This window comes from Bos javanicus, chromosome X (assembly GCF_032452875.1).
Source record: "Bos javanicus breed banteng chromosome X, ARS-OSU_banteng_1.0, whole genome shotgun sequence".
NCBI classification, from domain to species: Eukaryota; Metazoa; Chordata; class Mammalia; order Artiodactyla; family Bovidae; genus Bos; species Bos javanicus.
In genome coordinates, this window is record NC_083897.1 from 134162200 (window position 1) to 134184603 (window position 22404).

The following is a 22404-nucleotide window of genomic DNA, read 5'->3' on the forward strand; positions in this document are numbered from 1 at the left end:
AGGGATCCTCTGATGTGAATTCAGTGACAGGGTGAGCTATTCACTTTTAATTCATCCTTATTTTTAAATAAAAATAAGAGTAGAAGTAAACTCCACTGTGGGGTCCAATGTCCCCAAACACACTTTCCAGAAGCTTTAGCTAAGGTTTCAGGAGGTTTTCTAAGGTCTTAATAAGCTAAGATTTCCTAAGTCTGCAGTGAAGACTGTCTTGTCTCTGGAGGAAGTGAGCTTTAAACTCAGACCAAGACAGAGGATCAAGATCCATGCGACAAAGTGTAATCACGATTTTTCTTTTTCTCATTTTCTTCCAAGAGACCAAGACACAGATTGTGGATCCACGCAGGACCACCTCTGAGTAAAATCCTGAAGTTACTTCTCTGTGAATCAAAATTTCCCCTCCACTGTGTTCACCCACTGTAGAAGGCCACTGTCTGCCTGACATCAAGCCCTGCTTTGAGGAAGGGAGTGTACATCAGTCATTTGCTCTTTAGTATGGGCTGAAGTCAGTGAGATCACCTCCCTGTATGTACAGTTCTACCTCTGATTATGGAAGGAAAGCTCTGTTTCCCAATAAAGGTATTTTTGTTTATTCCTCCAGCAGATGGAAGAGATATCTGGGGTGCAAGTAGTTAGACTTCTACCTCTTCACTTCCTTCAAAGGCTTACTCTGCAGCTACCAAGTGGGGATTTCTTTCTAATAACAGACTACAGAGGAACAAGACCATTTTGTACCTGGTTTTCAGTTAGATCAATTTTGTTAAAAACAATAATAGTAGTTAAAATTTATTAGAGATTTCGTATGGATCAGGTGACTATGCTACGAGTTTTGTTTAAAACGTTGCTTTTTATCTTCACAGCAGTTCTATGTGGCAGGTACTAACATTATCGCTCTTTTACAGATGAGAGAACTGACATGAAGTAAGTTTCCCAAGGCTATCAGTGCTGAGCATTGGATACAAGATTGGAGCCCATGCAGCCTGTCCCCTAAGCCTCTACCACCAGGCCCTACTGCTTCCTATAATGATGGTCCTGAGATTAACCACACAACGTGGGCTTTCAAGTGTGGGGAAGGAAAAATCATTTTCCCTCTACCCTTCTAAGTTCTTGACTAAGACCCCCGTAATAAAAGACAGCTTAACAAGACAAAAACAAACAAGTTTAACAACATGTATACTTCTTTGGGGGCTTCCCAGGTGCCTCAGTGGTAAAGAATCTGCCTGCCAATGTAGCAGATGCAAGAGACGTGGGTTCGATCCCTGGGTCGGGAAGATCCCCTGGAGGAGGAAATGGCAACCCACTCCAGTATTCTTGCCTGGGAAATCCCATGGACAAAGGAGCCTGGCGGGCTACTGTCCATGAGGTTGCAAAGAGTTGGACATGACTGAGCAACTAAGCATGCATATCTCCTTGACAACATGGGAGAGACCCAAGAAAACTGAGTAACTCCCTGAAAAGGCCCAAGCCATTGCCTTAAATACTATCTCCACCTAAAGACAAAAAGATGTGGATAGGGGAGCCAGTTATAGGAGTTTATCAGGCAGAGCACAGTAAGAACAAGCTCATTATACAGATTTAAATCCATACCTTCTACACTGATAAGTTTCTAGACATTCAGAGTCATCCTCTTTTTCCTGGTACCAAGAGAAAGATCACCTTAGAATGGAGATTTCCCTCATAAATGTAAATATCTCCTATAACAGGGTAACTTCTATGCAGTTTTTAAGAGCTTCTCCTATATGTGCTATTTCTTTAAAAAAAAAAAAGTCTAAAATTATTTTTATGCCAATGAGGCACATTTTGGGGCAAATTTTGCTCCCCTTCACTGGTACTAGAAATAAGAAAGAAACCCGAAGAAAGGATCAGGGTGTCTGTTCCCTGCCTGCTACAGCCATGGGGAAAATAGTGTCTTTCTAGACAGACACAAATTTCATATTCTGCCTCTTCAAGTCTGCTATACCTAATTGCCTGCATTTTCACCCTTATATGTACACCCTGATGTTCTCCATGGCCTGAGGCCAGAATGAGGCCTGGATTCTTCGTATATTGAGAGTCCTCAGGGCCTAAAGAGGCCATCCTAGTGAGACACTGGAGCAGAAGTGAAAAGGCATCAGGGAAGGACTAAAAACCAAAGGCTGGAAGGAGGCTACAGAAAGAGCCACGGACATGGGGAAGGTTTCAGAAGTGAGGGGTTCTGAGGGATGTAGAAGCTGAGGTATAAAATTGGAAGAGAGACGCAAGTGACTGTTGGACATCTGATGGTGTTTTGGCAGAAAGAGTTGAGCAACTATAGACCTGGGCCCAAAAACGAGTTTCAGTGGGATGATCTAATTCCAAAGCTAGGTGCTAATCCTGTAAGGGAGCCCATCGGAAGGGGTATAAACAGGATGAAACATTACAGTTGCCAGTGGGTATGTTTAAAATGACAAAGGAAAGCAGTAACCCAGTTAAATTTCAGTAGGTTTGCAAACATCCTGGCACAAGTTGTTCGAAGGCCATTCCTCAAAAATGTTATGGAGAGAGGAACATATATTTATAACTTGCAAGACTTTTTTCAGCAATTTATGAGCCAAAAAGTTTGAAGAACGTTTATAAGTCCCATCTGTAAATTATTCTTAGACATGGCCTGCATTTACTCTACTGTGTGGCATAGAAGATACACAGAGAATTCAGAAGAAAAATCACCCATGCTCTATGGTGGAGGGTGAAAGTGAAGTCGCTTAGTCGTGTCTGACTCTTTGCGACCCTATGGAATGTAGCCTACCAAGCTCCTCTGTCCATGGGATTTTCCAGGCAAGAGTACTGGAGTGGGTTGCCATTGTGGAGGGTATAATAGGCTCTGGGTCATAAATTGTCTGTATAAATTGTCATTCATCCCCAAACAGAGCCTGGGACAAGGATTTGGGTTCATGTAGTTTATTTGGGAGGGGCTCCCTGGTAGCATGGGGAAGGGGTGGGGAAGTGGCACAGGGAGGGGATGAAAGGCAATGAAGGGTATCACTCAAGGCAACTGAATCACAGGCCGGCTGGGGACCCCCTGAGAGACTATGGTGAGTACATTCCAGAACTTGCCACCAAGGTGTGAGGAGGTTGGGGTGTTTACCCCTTGACTCCTGTTCATCTTTGGTAGAGAACTGTCCTGCAGTATTAATTTGGGGATACTCTGGCCTGCCCCAAATCTTACCTTGGACAGGATCACCCTCTGTCAGAGAAACACAGGAAGCCCAGATCTGTAAGTGACCTCCAGGGACCACTAACAGCATTCACTATGTTAACTCTTCCTCTGATCCAGTCAAATCAAATATATACACAAAAAATGAAACAATTTCAGTTTTTAAGTATATTTCAAATTATTGAGAATAAAAATAGAATTTCTAAGTTTCTAAATTATCTCAATAAAATACATTATCATTTTTTTTCTTCTTCAAATAAGAATCATTAAAGCTCAAAAATACCATCATGGCATATGAGTCATTGTGTATAATTACAAAAATATGAGTACTATATTTAAATTACCTTTTGTGAGAGGTTTTATACAGGGGGAAATGGTGGGCCAACTTTGTAGATTAATCTTTTAATTTTTATTGAACCCAAACTTACTAGCCCTGTGCGCCTGGTACAGCTCCCAACACTTTTCAAGTGACTGTCCACTAGAACATCAATCAGTTGCAATTTCAACCACATCCTCTCAGCTCCCTTATGAACATGAACAACAATCATGCTAATGGTACACTCACTTTTTTGACTGGGAATTCTAACATTTCATAAAGAAGTCAACACATTATTTCATTTCACTCTTACAAAAATTATAAGTCTTATGAAAAGTAAATACCCTATCCCCTTTTAACAGATCAGAAAACTGAGGCCTGTAATTTGCCCAATGTCACACAGCTGATCATTAGAAAAATTAGGGCTCAAATTCAGACATCTCTTCAACCAAATTCAGTACTTTTGAAGTTATCCTTACTATAAATTGGGCTTCCCTGAGAGCTCCGTTGGTAAAGAATCTGCCTGCAATGCAGGAGACCCCGGTTTGATTCCTGGGTTGGGATGATCCCCTGGAGAAGGGAAAGGCTACTCACTCCAGTATTCTGGCCTAGATAATTCCACGGACTGTATAGTCATGGGGTCACAAAGAGTTGGACACAACTGAGCGATTTTCACTTTCACTTTACTATAAATAGTGCTCTATTAAATGTGAACCTCCAAAACATAATAAGTGAAAGGAAGGAAGGAAAAGGGAGGGAGGGAAGGAGGGAGGGAGGGCGGGCGGGCAAAAGAGTTTGGAAGTTTGTCACCATGAAATTTGGGGGGGGTGTCATAAAAACCAATTGGAAATTTGCTTTGATTCAACAAAGATAATGTCAAGGAAGGTGGTTGAGAGGCAATTAGCTCATTTGAACATTTTTCATTTAAAAATTTAATACAAAAGCATTAACAGCTCATTGTAGACATTTAGTCAGAATTTTTAAAAAAAGGAAGAAAATCATCCAGAAGTCTTACATGTGATGTTTTGGTATATTTCTTTCCAATTTTCCTTTGTCTTTTGTACAGAGCATACAATTTTGTATCTTTCATTAGGGTCTAATAGCCTTGAGATGCCCATGACCCCTCTAGCCAGCAGGCAGCACTTTGCAGATGCCAGCTGGCCTCTCTGGGCACCATGTCTGTTTAGCTCCGAGGAGCCCTGGGGGTCCCTAGAGGACAGGGCTCCAGCCTTCACAGATCCCTCCTAGGGCTAGCTGCAGTGGAACACATCCCACCTAAATGAAGCAAAGCATCCTGACTCCTCAAGCGCTAGCACTTTTAATAGTCAAAAGCGTATCTTAAGCATCTACTTTTGCAGGGTCCTGTACTAGGTACAGACAGATGAGGTGAAGAGAAGCACAAGCCCTGGACACTCAGTGACATTTTCTCTCACTCCATCCTGGAAATTAAAAAGGCTCATACACCCTGGCTCACAGGACTACAAGCTTTCTAAGGGTTGGGTCTATGTCTTGTTCATTTTATGCCTATTTTATTTATTGAACAAATATATAATTAAAACTTAAAATCTTGAACTGTACACCCAATTTGTCTGGCCTGTACTGTCTTACTTTCAGATAACGAAATGGGTTCACGATGTTCAAAATAACCCACTCCTCTACTGCCACGCTCCCAGCCAAATCCTCCTTTAAAGTTCACTTATCCCCAAACCACTCTGGAAGCCATCTTATTAGGCTTTTGCCAAGATATCTCTTATGACGCAAACATTTCCTATTTTTCTAACCATTTCAAGCCCAGAAGAATCCCTAGGGGTACTGAGGCAATGATTCCCCCTGAGCACAATTTCCCTTTGTAACAATTTTAAGGTGACTTGCTTACATGAGGCTATCATGAGAAGACCTTGGAAGAGGCAGTGCCAAGCGTGATGGTGGAATATTAGGAGGAAGTGGTGAGAGGCACAGTGTATGTTTCTATCTTTACTTTCCCCAAAGGAAGGCTCTGCCCCAATGCCCACCTCCCATGGGAGCTGGAACTGACTAAGCCAGGATTTAAAACTCTCATTTTCTTTATTTAAATAATTTTTAGCATCACAGAGGACTCAGGACTTGCTGGAAAAGACACATGGCTTAAAGATGTTGGCTTGATGCTCAAGCTTTTGATGATCCAAAAGCTACTGTGTCTGACATGATGGTGCCTCATAAAGTAAAGCATCACACAGCTGTATGATCTGTCTGTATGATATCCCCTAGGAAATCTATCCTGGCTAACTGGACAAGGGTCATGGATTCCCCAAGGTCCTACTCCATTTAAATTGAAAACTCTCTACTAAATGACCACTTTGGCAAGCAAGTATATGTCTCTGTATCAGGAACAGAAAACTAAGGTCATCTGGCCAAACCTGGCTTTCTGCCTATTTCATATGGCAGACGAGCTAAGAGTGGTTTTGACATTTTAAATGGTTAGAGAAAAAAATCAAAAGAAAAAGAATACTTTATGATGTGAAAATTACACGAAATTCCCATCTCAGTGTCCATAAATAAGGTTGTACTGAAATTCAACCATGACCATTTGCTGACATCATGTCGATGGCTGCTTTTGCATCATAAAAGCAGAGGTGAGTGGTTGCAACAGGGCCCTGGCCCTCATGGTCCACAAAGCCAAAAATATCCACCACACAGCCCTTTACAGAAAGTTTCCTGGTCCCTGGCCTGTGTGCTTTGCATGTGTGATCAGTGCTCACGTTTCTGTTTCTCTCTGCCTGTCCGTATTAGAGCTGTTGGTTCCTTCTTTAGACGGAGGAAAGCCCATCTTCCATTACACGCAGCACTGCCTGTTAGGCTTTATTAATTTGTGATAATGAAGATGACAGGCCACTAACCTCTGCCACTGGTCTTCCAGTGTTAAACACTCATGGCTCAAGATGCTTAGTCAATTTATCAGCGCATTAAAATACTAATTTAGTATTTCAGGCTCTCCTTGGCACTATGGATATAAAAGTCCCTGGCCACCAAGAATTTAAAATTTGCTTGAGGGAGTGAGATATACCCAGGGGAGGCTCTTGTAGAACAAGAGAATGGTACTCACGTGTATACTCCCCTTCATGGAACACTCAGAACAGATGATGCTAGGCCAGTACACAAAGTGTTGTCACCATGGTACAGACGTAAGAGAATATGTTTGATTATAGTGAAAGTTGCTCAGTCATGTCCAACTCTTTTCGACCCCATGGACTATATCCTGCAGGCTCTTCTGTCCATGGAATTCTCCAGGCAAGAATACTCGAGTGTGTAGCCATTCCCTTCTCCAGGGGATCTTCCCAACACAGGAATCAAACCCAGGTCTCCCACATTGCAGGTGGATTCTTTACTATCTGAGTCACCAAACCTGCTTTAAATATAACTATGGAATATAAAGAGTCTGCCTGCAATGCAGGAGACCTGGGTTGGATTCCTGGGTCAGGAAGATCCCCTAGAGAAGGAAATGGCAACCCACTCCAGTATTCTTGCCTGGAGAATCTCATGGACAGAGGAGCCTAGCAGGCTACAGTCTATGGGGTCGCAAGAGTCAGACATGACTGAGTGACTGAGCATACACACACACACACGGAACATAAAACTTAGGTGTCCTAAAGTTGCATTTCCTTAACTTAAAGAAGAGGAAACTGGTGCCCACTAGTTTCCATAGCTGGTTAGCTGAGAACCAAGACTAGAACATCCATCTCTGGATCCCCCAGTCACTTGTATTTGTCTGCAGCACTTTGGACTTGCAGACTTTTTAAAGAATAAGTGAAGAATGCTTAAAACTAAATATTGACTACATTTATCTTCATCCTGTAGTATATGTATGTATTCCTGAAGCCATCATTTTAACCTTCAATTTCACCTCTGTTGACAATCTAGGAAAGAAAAGATGCCAAATTCTGACTTTTCTGTTCTTCTATGATGTTTCCAATCATTTAAAGGGAAAAGGGAAAAGATAAAAATGAAATCCTTAAAAATCTGTTTTGATCACCATTTATGTTAAAATAAATAAGCATTTCCCATATATCCTGACAGAGAAACTACTGTAATTTTGTTTTTAAATAATTTCATATTCTTATAAAATTATGTTTATAAAGTATCTTTCATAACAGAGGCCTGACCCTGGTATGAAACAGCCTGACAATAAAAACAAACACCACTAAAGAGAAAAAAGAAACTTCAAAAAACTTAAAGTTAACCTGTAGTTATTCTATTTATATGTAGACAGCATAGAAATAAGTGAGTCACATGAATGTATTATCTATTGCCACAGTAAATTCTTCTCACAATGGAAATAAATTTCTTTATGTGCTGCATTTCACATTTCCCCCCTATTTCTTTACTATGTAACTTTTAGCTATCACCACTGGCCAATCGGTCTGAGTACAATACAAAAAAAAGTAATGAAGAAGAGAACTTTAAAGAAGTGTATCTTAGCAACACTTTGGTGCTGTCCTTCCCATGAAATTTCAGCTGTTATTAATCATTGCATAACTACGTGTTGGCTCTAGCTCCTGCTTATTGGGGCTAAGAGACCTGGCCTAGTTGAAAGATCCCAGAGGCTTTGATGTTCCTATAATACTTGGCAGTGTCCACTGCTGAGGGCCTCAGTTGAGATTCCTGACTTACTCACTTTGAGGTTAGCCAGAGCTCACTTCTCTGAATCTAAGTTGCTGATTTAATATGAGGCTCTGAATGCTGATCCCATAGGTCTGACTTGGTAGTTCTGGACTCCTCTTTAGAGCAGCTGGAATGTGGACAGCTTGGTGGGGAGCGCATTAGGTCTTTAAGAGAGGGAGCAGAGGATTTTCCCTTTTTGATAATAGCAACCTAGCTTGTTGCTGACCAACTCTCCAGAAATGAAAAACTAGAAAATCCCTCTGAAAACATCTGAGAAATACCAAGACAGTAAAGATTTGAGGGACCAGAGTCCTGGAGAGAAGTAAGTGCAAAGAGATGAAGCTGTTATTCAGCATCATTTTCCAATTGACCAAATTTCAAACAGCAGCAGAGAAACTAAAAGCTAAAAAGAGCTTCTAGCAGTTTCAGGATGAAGGAGAATAATAAATGGAGTTCGGGGCCCACCAAGGAAGAGAAGCTGAGGTAAATACCCCAGGTTTATAGTTGAGATGTCCAAAGAGGTACATCCTAGGAGTTGGGGTGAATCAGAAATGGACCAATTCTCACAAAGATCAAAGCCCAGCCTCCAATCTGTTCAATCTTTGATTGGGTCAGTCACACCACCACCTCTACCTGCCCACAAGAAGCAAAAGCTCATCTTTTCTGGAAGATAATACCAGCCCCAAATTATCTACACTTCTTCATATACAAAATCAGGTAGTGAAACAAAAATTGCCTTGTATACCAGAAAACAAAATGGTCAAAAAACAAGAGGCTATATAATAGAGACAGACTATAGAGTTCCACAAGTTAGAGTTACCAAAGAGGGACCTTATAATATATTGGGATGAATTCAAGAAATTATGTGATGAGATGGAACAAAATGGAAATTCCACAACTGCAATAAACAGTAACTGAAATTAAGAATTAAATGAAAGCTTCAGAAGCAGATTAGACACAGTTGAAGAGAGAATTTGTGAGCTAAAAATGGCCAGACTGAAGTACAGTGAGGAAAAAGGATGGAAAATACAGAAAAGGTAATAAAATATATAGGTGAAATGAAATTGTGTTTAAAATAGTTCCCAATCACAGAGGCCTGAGCCAAGTATGAAACTGTTTGCCTCAGTAAAACCAAAAACAACCAAAAGGAGAAAAAAATCATGAAGAAGCTTTAAGTAAACCTGCAGTTATTCTATTTATATGTAGATAGCACACAGAAAGAGAGAAAAGAAAGAATGTGGCAGAAACAATCTTTGAAGTTGTCATAGCTGAGAACTTGCCAAATATTACTGAAATCATCAAGTCACAGATTTAAGAAAAAAGCTATGAATCTCAAGAAGGAAGAATACAAAGAAAACCATACCTAAGTGCATCATAGTAATGCTGTTGAAAACCAGAGATAAAGAGAAAGATCTTAAAATGAGTCAGAGAGGAAAAAATGAATAATTTTAAATTATTTCTAAAATGAATGAAACAGACATCTGAATTCACAGTGGAAGTCAGGACAATGAATGGCAACTTCTAAGTGGGAAAGATAAGAATGGCCAGCCTAGAATTTTATGCCCAGTAAAAATATCCTCTTCCAATACATTAAATAAAAACAAATGAAACCAGCAAGAGAGTTCCAGAAAAACATCTATTTCTGCTTTATTTTTTATTTTATTTTTTTCATTTTTATTTTTTTATTTTTATTTTTTTTAAACTTTACAATATTGTATTGGTTTTGCCATATACCAACATGAATCTGCCACAGGTATACACGTGTTCTATTTCTGCTTTATTGACTATGCCAAAGCCTTTGACTGTGTGGATCACAATAAACTGTGGAAAATTCTGAAAGAGATAGGAATATCAGACCACCTGACCTGCCTCTTGAGAAACCTGTATGCAGGTCAGGAAGCAACAGTTAGAATTGGACATGGAAAAACAGACTGGTCCCAAATTGGGAAAAGAGTACGTCAAGGCTGTATACTGTCACCCTGCTTATTGAACTTACATGCAGAGTACATCATGAGAAATGCTGGGCTGGAGGAAGCACAAGCTGGAATCAAGATTGCCAGGAAAAATATCAATAACCTCAGATATGCAGATGACACCACTCTTATGGCAGAAAGTGAAGAAGAACTAAAGAGCCTCTTGATGAAAGTGAAGGAGGAGAGTGGAAAAGTTGGCTTAAAGCTCAACATTCAGAAAAGTAAGATCATGGCATCCAGTCCCATCACTTCATGGCAAATAGATGGGGAAACAGTGGAAACAGTGTCAGACTTTATTTTGGGGGGCTCCAAAATCACTGCAGATGGTGATTGCAGTCATGAAATTAAAGGACGCTTGCTCCTTGGAAGGAAAGTTATGACCAACTTAGACAGCATATTAAAAAGTAGAGACATTACTTTGATAACAAAGGTCCATCTAGTCAAGGCTATGGTTTTTCCAGTGGTCATGTATGGATGTGAGAGTTGGACTGTGAAGAAAGCTGAGCATGGAAGAATTGATGCTTTTGAACTGTGGTGTTGGAGAAGACTCTTGAGAGTCCCTTGGACTGCAAGGAGATCCAACCAGTCCATCCTAAAGGAGATCAGTCCTGAGTGTTCATTGGAAAGACTGATGCTGAAGCTGAAACTCCAATACTTTGGCCACCTGATGCAAAGGACTGACTCATTTGAAAAGACCCTGATGCTGGGAAAAATTGAGGGCAGGAAGAGAAGGGGACGACAGATGATGAGATTGTTGGATGGCATCACCAGCTCAACGTACATGGGTTTGGGTGGACTCTGGGAGTTGGTGATGGACAGGCAAGCCTAGTGTGCTGCGGTTCATGGGGTCACAAAGAGTCGGACACTACCGAGCAACTGAACTTAACTGAAGTGAAATACTGATGGATATTCTTTGGGCAGAAGTAAAATAATCTAAGATGATGTCACAGAGATGGAGTAAGGAATGGTGAATAAGTCTAAAGGTAACCATGTGAGCAAATATAAAAATAAACATAATGTCTTATAGGTTTTAAAGTATGGAGAGAATTGAAATATAGAATAACAAGACTTCCCCCCGCACCAAAGAAAAAGACAGGAGGGAATTAGAATGAAGTTAAAGTGTCCTATTACCCTTGTCTGGGAAGCAGGAAAGTTCTAATTTATAATAAATTTAAATGATTCAAGGATACATATTGTAAACACAAGGGTAACCCTTAAAAGAACACTGAGTTTGTATAATTTAAAAATTCATGCCAGGGGTGGGGGGAAGGATAGAATAATTTATATGTTTAATTAATTTAAAAGAAGGAAAGAAGGGAGGGAAAAAGGATTACGAAACAGGTGAAACCAACAAAAACCAATAATAAAATGGTAGATCTAAACCCAAACATATCAGCAAATCGACGTTATCAGAATGTTTGACTTTATAGGGCAGAAATCTATAGCCAAGTTACAAACAGCAAAGACATTTCTGTTTAGTCACTCATTTTATGCATACCCACAAAATACCAACATTGATGAAAGTAACTTAACATCTGTAATGCAAAGACATCCATGGCAAATAGGTTAATGGGCATCATCAAATAAATGAGTATCTAAGATTACTCAAGGTACAAAAAAACTTTGAAATTTTACAGCCCTTATAGGAAAGAAACTTGACAGTGGCTTTCTCTGATAATCTTAAACATTTGATAATAATCTTAAACACTTATATGACATTACCAGTAATGAGTTATGGAGCTGAAACTTTTCTAGCCTCTCATTAATAAGTCAATTTGAATCAACCATGCTAGGAGACTGAAGTATCTTTCTAATTTCTCTATAGAAAAGCATATCACCCAACAGGCACCTGAAAAGATGCTCAACATTGCTAAGCATCAGGTAAATGCAAATAAAAACTACAATGCCTGTCAGAGTGACTATCATCAAAAAGAACACAAATAACAAATGTTGGTGAGGATGTAGGGGAAAGGGAACCCTTGTACACTGTTGGTGGGAATGTAAATTGATGCAGCCACTGTGAGAACAGTATGAAGGTTTCTCAAAAAGCTAAAAACAGAACTATCACAGGACCCAGCAATTCCACTCCTGGGTATATATCTAAACAAACAAACAAAAAAACTAATTTTAAAAGACACACGCATCCCAATGTTCATAGCAGCTTTATTTAAAATTGCCAAGATATGGTAGTATCCCAAGTGTCCATCAACTGATGGATGAATAAAGAAGATACGTTTTTCTCTGAATATATGCCCAGGAGTGGGATTGCAGGGTCATATGGTAGCTCTATTCTCAGTTTTTTCAAGAATCTTCATACTGTTCTCCATAGTGGCTAAACCAATTTACATTCCCACCAACAGTGTAGGAGGGTTCCCTTCTCTCCACAACCTCTCCAGAACTTGTTGTTTGTGGATTTTTTTTTTATCACAGCCATTCTGATTGGTGTGAGGTGATATTGCATTGTAGTTTTGACTTGCATTTCTCTAATAACCAGCGATGTTGAACAACTTTTCATGTGCCTATTGGTCATCTGTAGTCCTCTTTGAAGAAGAGGTCTTCTGCCCATTTTTTGAGTGAGTTGTTTGTTTTGATGTTGTTAAGTGTAATAAGCTGTTTGTATCCAAGGCAAACCATTCAATATCACAGTAATCCAAGTTTATGCTCCAACCAGTAATGCTGAAGAAGCTGAAGTTGAATGGTTCTATGAAGACCTACAAGACCTTCTAGAACTAACACCCAAAAAGATGTCCTTTTCATTATAGGGGACTGGAATGCAAAAGTAAGAAGTCAAGACATACCTGGGGTAACAGGCAAATTTGGCCTTGGAGTACAGAATGAAGCAGGGCAAAGGCTAACAGTTTTGCCAAGAGAATGCACTGGTCATAGCAAACACCCTCTTCCAACAACACAAGAGAAGACTCTACACATGGACATCACCAGATGGTCAATACCAAAATCAGATTGATTATATTCTTTGCAGCCAAAGATGGAAAAGTTCGATACAGTCAGCAAAAAAAAGACCAGGAACTTACTGTGGCACAGACCATGAACTCCTTATTGCCAAATTCAGAATTAAATTGAAGAAAGTAGGGAAAACCACTACACCATTCAGATATGACCTAAATCAAATCCCTTATGATTATACAGTGGAAGTGACAAAGAGATTAAAGGGATTAGATCTGATAGACAGAGTGCCTGAAGAACTATGGACAGGGGCTTGGAACATTGTACAGGAGTCAGGGATCAAGATCACCCCTAAAGAAAAGAAATGCAAAAGGGCAAAATGGCTGTCTCAGGAGGCCTTACAAATAGCTGTGAATAGAAGAGATGTGAGAGGCAAAGGAGAAAAGGAAAGATATATCCATTTGAATGCAGAGTTCCAAAGAATGCAAGGAGAGATAATTTTATTTTTATTTATATTTTGGCTGCTCCACAAGGCATGTGGGATCTTAGTTCCCTGACCAGGGATTGACCCTGTGCTCCCAGCAATGGAAGTGCAGATTCTTAACCACTGGACTGCCAGGGAAGTCCCACAAGGAGAGATAAGAAAGACTTTCTCAGTGATCAGTGCAAAGAAATAGAGGAAAACAATAGAATGGGAAAGACTAGAGATCTCTTCAAGAAAATTAGAGATACCAAGGGAACATTTCATGCAAAGATGGGCTCAATAAAGGACAGGAAAGGTATGGACCTAACAGAAGCAGAAGAGATTAAGAAGAGGTGGCAACAATATACAGAAGAGCTATACAAAAAAGAACTTCATGACCCAGATAACCACAATGGTGTGATCACTCACCTAGAGCCAGACATCCTAGAATCTGAAGTCAGGTGGACCTTAGGAAGTATCACTATGAACCAAGCTAGTGGAGGTGATGGAATTCCAGTTGAACTATTTCAAATCCTAAAGGATGATGCTGTGAAAGTGCTGCACTCAATATGTCAGCAAATTTGGAAAACTCAGCAGTGGCCACAGGACTGGAAATGGTCAGTTTTCATTCCAATCTCAAAGAAAGGCAGTGCCAAAGAATACTCAAACTACTTCACAATTGCATTCATCTCACATGCTTGAGAAGTAATGCTCAAAATTCTCCAAGCCAGGCTTCAACAGTATGCAAACCATGAACTTCCAGATGTTCAAGCTGGATTTAGAAAAGGCAGAGGAACCAGAGATCAAATTGCCAACATCTGTTGGATCATCGAAAACACAAGAGAGTTCCAGAAAAACATCTATTTCTGCTTTATTGACTATGCCAAAGCCTTTGACTGTGTGGATCACAACAAACTGTGGAAAATTCTTAGAGAGATGGGAATACCAGACCACCTGACCTGCCTCTTGAGAAATCTGTATGCAGGTCAGGAAGCAACAATTAGAACTGGACATGGAAAAACAGACTGGTTCCAAATCGTGAAAGGAGTACGTCAAGGCTGTATATTGTCGCCGTGCTTATTTAACTTATATGCAGAGCACATCATGAGAAACGCTGGGCTGGAGGAAGCACAAGTTGGAATCAAGACTCCTGGGAGAAATATCAATAACCTCAGATATGCAGATGACACCACTCTTATGGCAGAAAGTGAAGAAGAACTAAAGAGCCTCTTGATGAAAGTGAAAGTGGAGAGTGAAAAAGTTGGCTTAAAGCTCAACATTCAGAAAACGAAGATCATGACATCTGGTCCCATCACTTCATGGCAAATAGATGGGGAAACAGTGGAGACAGTGGCTGACTTTATTTTTCTGGGCTCCAAAATCACTGCAGATGGTCACTGCAGCCATGAAATTAAAAGATGCTTGGTCCTCGGAAGAAAATTTATGACCAACCTAGATAGCATATTAAAAAGCAGAGACATTTCTTTGCCAACAAAGGTCCGTCTACTCAAAGCTATGGTTTTTCCAGTAGTCATGTATGGATGTGAGAGTTGGACTATAAAGAAAGCTGAGTGCTGAAGGATTGATGCTTTTGAACTGTGGTGTTGGAGAAGACTCTTGAGAGTCCCTTGGACTGCAAGGAGATCCAACCAGTCCATCCTAAAGGAAGTCAGTCCTGAATATTCATTGGAAGGACTGATGCTGAAGCTGAAACTAATACTTTGGCCACCTGATGCGAACAGCTGACTCATTTGAAAAGACCCGATGCTGGGAAAGATTGAGGGCAGGAGGAGAAGGGGACGACAGAGGATGAGATGGTTGGATGGCATCAGTGACTCAATGGACATGAGTTTGAGTAGGGTCCGGGAATTGGTGTTGGACAAGGAGGCCTGGCATGCTGCGGTTCATGAGGTTGCAAAGAGTTGGACACGGCTGAGAGACTGAACTGAACTGAATGGGAAGAACTGATTCATTGGAAAAGACCCTAATGCTGGGAAAGGTTGAGGGCAGGAGGAGAAGGGGATGACAGAGGATGAGATGGCTAGATGGCATCACTGACTCAATGGACATGAGTTTGAGTAAAGTCCAGGAGTTGGCAATGTACAGGAAGCCTGGCATGCTGCAGTCCATGGGGTTGCAAAGAGTCAGACAGGACTGAGTGACTGAACTGAACTGAACTGAAATTTTGGAGACTAATCCCTTATCCGTCACATCATTTGCAAATATTTTCTCCCAATCTGTGGGTTGTCTTTTCATTTTGTTTATTATTTCCTTTGCTGTGCAAAAGCCTTTGAGATTAAGTAGGTCTAGTTTGTTTATGTTTGTTTTTATTTCCATTATTGTGGGAGACGGATTGAAAAATATGTTGCTGTGACTTATGTCATAGAGTGTTCTGCCTATGTTTTCCTCTAGCAGTTTTATAGTGTGTGGTCTCACATTTGGATCTTTAATCCATTTTGAGCTTATTTTTGTGTATGGAGTTAAGGAATGATCTAAACATGATTCAGAGAAAAACATGATCTGAAAGGATACATGCACGCCAGTGTTCACTGCAGCACTGTTTACAATAGCCAAGACATGGACGCAACCTAATTGTCCATTGATAGAGGAATGGATCGGAGAAGGCAATGGCACCCCACTCTAGTACTCTTGCCTGGAAAATCCCATGGATGGAGGAGCCTGGTAGGCTGCAGTCCATGGGGTCGCCAAGAGTTGGACACGACTGAGCGACTTCACTTTCATTTTTCATTTTCATGCATTGGAGAAGGAAATGGCAACCCACTCCAGTGTTCTTGCCTGGAGAATCCCAGGGACGGCAAAGCCTGGTGGGCTGCCATCTCTGGGGTCACACAGAGTCGGACACGACTGAAGTGACTTAGCAGCAGCAGAAGAAGAATGGATAAAGAAGATGTGGTACATATATATAATAGAATATTACTCATCCCTTTAAAGGCATGAAATAATGCCATCTGCAGCAACATGGATGGACCTAGAGAGTGTCACACTGAATGAAGTAAGTCAGACAGAGAAGGAGAAATATCATATGACATCCTTTATATGTGGAATCTAAGAAGAAATGATATAAATGAATTTACTTACAAAACAGAAAGAGACTGACAGACTTAGAAAATGAACTAACAGTTGCCAGGAGGAAGGGACAGTTAGGGACTTTGGGAAGGTCACGAACACACTGCTATATTTAAAATGGATAACGAATAAAGACCTGTGGTACAGCACAGGGAACTCTGCTCAATGTTATGTGCCAGGCTGGGTGGGAGAGTGTCTGAGGGAGAATAGACGCATGTAGATGTATGGCAGAGTCCCTTCACTGTTCACCTGAAACTACCACCACACTGTTAATCAGTTATACTGCAATACAAATAAAAAGTTTAAGTTTTTTAAAAATATAAGATATGGTATATGTATATATAATGGAATACTACTCAGCCATAAAAAAGTGACAATTTGCCATTTGCAGCAACATAGATAGTAGAACCTACCAGAATTCATTCATTCTTTTGTTCCTTCCTTCATGGATCCATTTATTCATGTAGTCAGCAAACACTTATCAAGCACCTACTACAGGCTAGAGACTGTCCTAGTGTCAGATAATGCACTAATGAACGCCATAGCCTCCCCTGCCCCCCCCTTTTTTTTTTGAGCTTATATTATAGTGATAGGAAACAGAAAGTAAGCAAGTAAACCAAGAAATGAACAAAATAATTCTCAAAAAAAAAAAAAGTGGATGATATTTACCCAAGAAAAATGAAGATATACATCCGTACAAAAACTGTACGGGAGACAGCTTGATTTATAATCACCAAAACTGAAAACAAATCTAATACCCATTAACTGAAGAATGAATAAACAAACTGCCGTCTGGCCACACAATGGACTACTACTCAGCAACAGAAAGGAAGAGATTACTGATACATGCAACAACATGAACTGAAAGAAGCCAGACTCAAACGGCTTACACACTGTATGATATCATTCATATGATATTTTGGAAAAGATCAGTGGCTGCCAGGAGCTTTGTTTTCTTTCTTTCCTTTTTCTAGGAGCTTTATTTTCTGTAAGAACAACTTAGTGTGTAAGGGAGGTTATAAACTAAAGAAAGTTTGGATCTGGAAAAAAAATCCCCTCCTGGGTGGAGGAAGAGAATAGACTACAAAGGGACATAAAGGAATTGGGGGCTGATGGAAATGTTCTATATCTTGATTGTGCTGTGCTCTGCGTGAGTGCTAAGTCGCTTCAGTCATGTTCGATTCTGCGACCCTATGGACTGTAGCCCGCCAGGCTCCTCTGTCCATGGGATTCTCCAGGCAAGAATACTGAAGTGGGTTGCCATGCCCTCCTCCAGGGGATCTTCCCGATCCAGGGATCAAACTGGCATCTCTTACATCTTCTGCATTGGCAGGCGTGTTCTTTACCACTAGCGCCACCTGGGAAGCAGGTGATTGTGCTGGTGGTGGTTATATGACTGTGCAAGTTTGTCAAAATTCATAGAACGCACACTTAAAAATTTACTGTATATGAGTTACACCTCAATCAACCTGAAAGAAAAAACTGGATGATGGAATAAAGTGTTAGTCATTCCTTTAGACTGAGTGATCAGTGAAGACCTCCTACAGAAGGTGACATTTAATAGGTAAAATGAATCTGCAATCTCTTACTCTTGTAGCAGCAAATACCAGATATTAATCCAATACTCAGTAATCAGAATTTCAAAGATTACTATAACAAACAAGATCCCTTGATCTACTACAGGGAAGTAGAAAAAGGAATGGAGAAAAATTTTTTCTTTTATTCTGCAAACCATGTGTTTAATTAAGAGAGAATTTATGCAAACCCCACACACCAGGAGGATTTACAAGTGCAAAAATGCAAATTCAGTCTATTTTCAAAGGCTGTATTGACAAGCACAGTTCAAAAAACCTCACCAGGGAGCCCTTTCAGTCTATACTCTATGTTTCATGATTAACTATGCGCCTTTTTTTTTTTTTTTTGCCTCTATGCATTTTAAGTTGCCAGAAATGATAATTAATCATATAAAGGTCTACGACTTTAAAAGATAATGTGTGAGAGACAAGGTCAGAGTTCTTTGCTGCCCTTATCTGCAGAGCACTCCAACTCAAAGAGTCTTGCTGGGAACCAGCCCCCCTCCTCCCCCCCACTCCCCACCCCCCCACCCCCAACCCTTTCCCTTGCAGCTGCCCTCTGAACACTCCCACAGCCAGCAGTTATGACAGATCCCTCATTGTGGGGAGACACGAGCTGAGTTTCCTTCAGGAGAGGCAGCATATGCTTCAGAAGAATCATACTCTATAGAAGTTTTGGACTGGTGACTCATGTAAACTCCTCCAACACAGACTTTCTAGGAAAGATGCTTACAAGAGATTAAATTGTCCTCCCTTTTGAGAAAAGGCCAATCCCCTGGGAACCAGTGAAGCTGGGCCTCTAGAACAGTAGAGAAGCTCTGTAATCACTGGGGTGATCCCCTCAGAAGGGGACCAATTTGGAATCACTCAGGACATCTTCCCTCAGAACAGTAGGGTTTTAACTCCCACTGTCCAGAGAAGGGAAATGGAATCAGACTTTGGATGGTTTTTTCAGTTTCCCTGAAGGCATTGGGACCTGAATGTGGAAAGCAGGGTTCTAGTGTACTTCCATTTTGAATTTGTTGTGACAAGGCCAAATTCCAGCACCTCTTTTGGTGTCTGTGTCAAACAAGGTAAGATATTGTGATTTATAAGAAATACATATTTGGTCATTCAGAAATATATTTCTCATATGCATTTGGTTTTCCTCTAGTCCCTGGCTCACACTCCTAAAACCCTTGGAGTTTCCTAAGTGTGTTGAGAGTCATAAAGGCGTCTTTTGTTATGTTAATAAGATGACTTTTGGAAAGCCACTAAGGATGGGGGCTGGTTTCCAAGTGTCCGACTCTTTGCGACCCCATGGACTGTAGCCTATCAGGCTCTTCCGTCCATGGGATTTTCCAGGCAAGAGTGGGTTGCCATTTCCTTCTCCAGGGGATCTTCCCGACCCAGGAATCGAACCCAGGTCTCCCTCATTGCAGGCAGACACTTTACCGTCTGAGCCACCAGGGAAGCCCCTAGGCCTGATTAGAAGGCTGGAACTTTCACTCCCAGCTCCAGACCTCTGGGGAGAAGCTGTGTGTTCAATCAGCTGTCAGTGGTCAATGGTTTAATCAATCATGCCTGTGTAATGAAGCCTGCATAAAAATCCAAAAGGACAGTGCTCACTTCAGCAGCATATATACTAAAATTGGAACAATGCAGAGATTATCATGGCTCCTACCCAAGGAGGATATGTGAATTCATGAAGTGTTCCATGTTTTTTGATGCAACCACTATGGAGAACAGTATGGAGATTCCTTAAAAAAACTAGAAATAAAAATACCATATGACCTAACAATCCCACTACTGGGCAAATAGCGTAAGGAAACCAGAATTCAAAATGATACATGTATCCCCGTGTTCATTGCAGCACTATTTACAATAGCTAGGACATGGAAGCAACCTAGATGTCTGTCGATAGATGAATGGATAAATAAGTTTGGTTCATATATACAACAGAATATTACTCAGTCATAAAAAGGAATTTGAGTCAGTTCTAGCAAGGTGTATGAAACTGAAAAGCCTGATATACAGAGTGAAGTAAGTCAGAAAAACAAGTATTGTATATTAACGCATATATATGAACCTAGAAAGATGGTACTGAAGAACCTATCTGCAGGGCAGGAATAGAGATGCAGACATAGAGAACACACTTGTGGGCAGAGCAAGAGGAGAGGGTGGGACAAATTGAGAGAGTAGCATTGAAACATACACATTACCATATGTAAAATAGATAGCTAATGGGAATTTTCTGTACGATGCAGGGAGCTCAATCTGATATTCTGACAACCTAGAGGTGTGGGATGGGGGTGGGGCGTGGGGGGAGGTTCAAGAGTGAGAGGACATACGTACACTTATGGCTGATGCACGGTGTTGTAACCAACACAGTGTTGTAAAGCAATTATCCTCCAATTGAAAATAAATAACCTTTTTTAAAAAGGACAGGATTCAGAGAGTGGGTTAGAGAACGCGTGGAGATGCAGGGTTTGTGGTGCCTGGAGAGGGCATGGAAGGTCCCTTTCTTCATACCTTACCTTCTGTATCTCTTCCACCTGGCTGTTCCTGAGGATAAAAGCATTATATCCTTTTACAATAAACTGGTGATTTAATAAATAACGTGTTTTTCTGAGTTCTGTGAGTCATTCTAGCCAATTAATGGAACCTGAGGACAGGGGGTCATGGGGACCTCTGATTTTTAGCCAGTTGGTCAGAAGTACAGGTTTGTGACTGGCATCTAAAATGGGAATGGCGGGTGGTACAGTCTTGTAGGACTGAAGCGTCAATGTGTGGAATCCAATGCTGTCTCTGGTTTGATAGTGCCAGAATTGAGTTGAATGCTCAGACACGTAGCTGGTGTTCCGAGAATTGCTTGTTGGATGTGTGGAAATTCCCCCAGTGTTGGAAATTGAGCCTCAGAACACCATTTATAGGGGTATGAACTTGTGGCTGTTGCACTTATTGTCGTGTCGCTGCTCAAACATCAACCAAGCTGTAGGTACTGTCCTCTTATTAGATGGAAGGTGGGCCTTAGCGTTGTAGCAGGTATAGACCCCATGGAACTTCCCATAGGACGAAGGGAGTAAAAAACACATCAAGAGTAACATGGAAACTTACATTACCATATGTAAAATAGATGGACTACAGGAATTTGCTGTATGGCTCAAGAAACTCAAATAGGGGCTCTGTATCCACCTAGAGGAGTGGGATGGGGAGAGAAATGGGAGGGAGTTTCAAAACGGAGGGGATATATGTATACCTATGGCTGGTTCATGTTGAGGTTTGACAGAAAACAGCAAAATTCTGTAAAGCAAGTATCCTTCAATAAAAAATAAATAAGTTTTTTTTTTTTTTAAAAAGGACCCAGTAATACAAGGTAGGATAAATTCGATATTTAATTAACAGTACAGGCGAAAGCCTCTTAGGAAGGGGGAAAAAAAAAATCAATGAAAGCAAAAGGGGACTGCTTCATAAAAGAGAAGGGCTTTAATTGTGCCTTGAAAGATTGGTAGCATTTGGCTAGATGGAGGGAAGAGCCTAGTCATCAGGGAGGGGGGAGTGAAGTGAAGAGCTGAGAAGTCAGGTGGCAGGTGTAGGAGGCGATAAGAGTGTAACTAGAGCAGTGTTTGCTCTGGTGAGTTTTGAGATAAGGTAAAAAGATAGGCTGGTAGATGGAAGAGGGCCTGGCAAAAGAGAATGGAAGGATTAGACAGAAGTTCACAGCACATACCCGGGAAGTGAATCCCATAGGTATTCTTTAGAAAGTCTCAAAACCTCATCAGTGGGATGCCTGAATTCCCCAAGCCTGTGACTGGTGATTGTATTGGGTTGCCTGTTTTCTTTCCTCTTCATCTTTGAGTATCTTCCAATAGAAGATATTTTATAGACAGGAAGAGCCCATGTAGCTTGGAGCATTTGATATCTGCCTGAGGAATTCCTGATACCTTCAGTGAACGAGAGCAGCTAACATGAATCCTGGAAAGAGATTTGGACTCCAAGGCACATAGCAAATGCTCTTCTGTGTTTTTGTCCAACAGAACTTTCTCCAATGATTAAAATGTTTTGTATCTGTGCTGTCCAGTAGAATCACACATGGCACTGAGCACTTGACATGTGGCCGGTTTGACTAGGGATTGAATTTTTAGTTTTATTTAAATCAAATCTTGAGGGTTCCCTGATAGCATAGTCGTTAGGATTCTGGGCTTTCACTGCTGTGGCCCAGGTTCAATCCCTGGTTGGGAAACTGAGATCCCACAAGCCATGTGGCACAGCTAAAATAATAATAATAAAAAATTAAATCT

General features: G+C 40.8%; 1 protein-coding gene and 1 non-coding gene across 2 annotated transcripts in view; one reads left to right on the top strand and one right to left on the bottom strand.

Annotated features, from left to right (window-relative positions):
• The window catches only part of GRPR (gastrin releasing peptide receptor), a 38338-nt gene that overhangs the window by 10296 nt on the left and 5638 nt on the right, over positions 1-22404 (bottom strand). The window lies entirely within an intron of this gene.
• Positions 19725-19828, top strand: LOC133243574 (U6 spliceosomal RNA). The gene has a single exon (XR_009735129.1). It is a non-coding gene; the product is annotated as a U6 spliceosomal RNA (small nuclear RNA).